The following is a 433-nucleotide window of genomic DNA, read 5'->3' as shown; positions in this document are numbered from 1 at the left end:
CCTGACCAAACCCACCACCTTGCTCACGCCGTGAAAACAAGGGCACAGTGATGGACATGTGTCCTGTGGCAGTGCCTCTGATGGCAGCCTGGCACATGGGATCCGTGTGCCGGGTGAGAGGTAGCCAGCTGGGACTTCAATACAGTGGGATGTGGCTCAGCCAGCCTGGTAGTGTTTGCCCTACTGGGGTGGGAACCACTTGGCACCTGCTGGTCCCAGACCATGTCTTCCCCACTCCCCACCATGGCCTCTGCACCTGCAACAGGCCTGTCAGCTACCTCCCATTCCAGTCACCTGCTGCCCTGCCACTCTGAGCCCCAAGCCACCAGCTTCCCACTGCCACTGGGGGTTGTCCTGGTGATTGGGACCAGGCCCAGGCTGGGCCTTCGGTGACGGGCTGGAGGAGGAGAGAGGAACCCCACAGACCAGGGAC

The sequence above is a fragment of the Ochotona curzoniae genome, unplaced genomic scaffold (assembly GCF_017591425.1).
Source record: "Ochotona curzoniae isolate NIBS_2020 unplaced genomic scaffold, NIBS_Ocur_1.0 scaffold_4701, whole genome shotgun sequence".
NCBI classification, from domain to species: Eukaryota; Metazoa; Chordata; class Mammalia; order Lagomorpha; family Ochotonidae; genus Ochotona; species Ochotona curzoniae.
Note: the sequence above shows the minus strand (reverse complement) of the source record.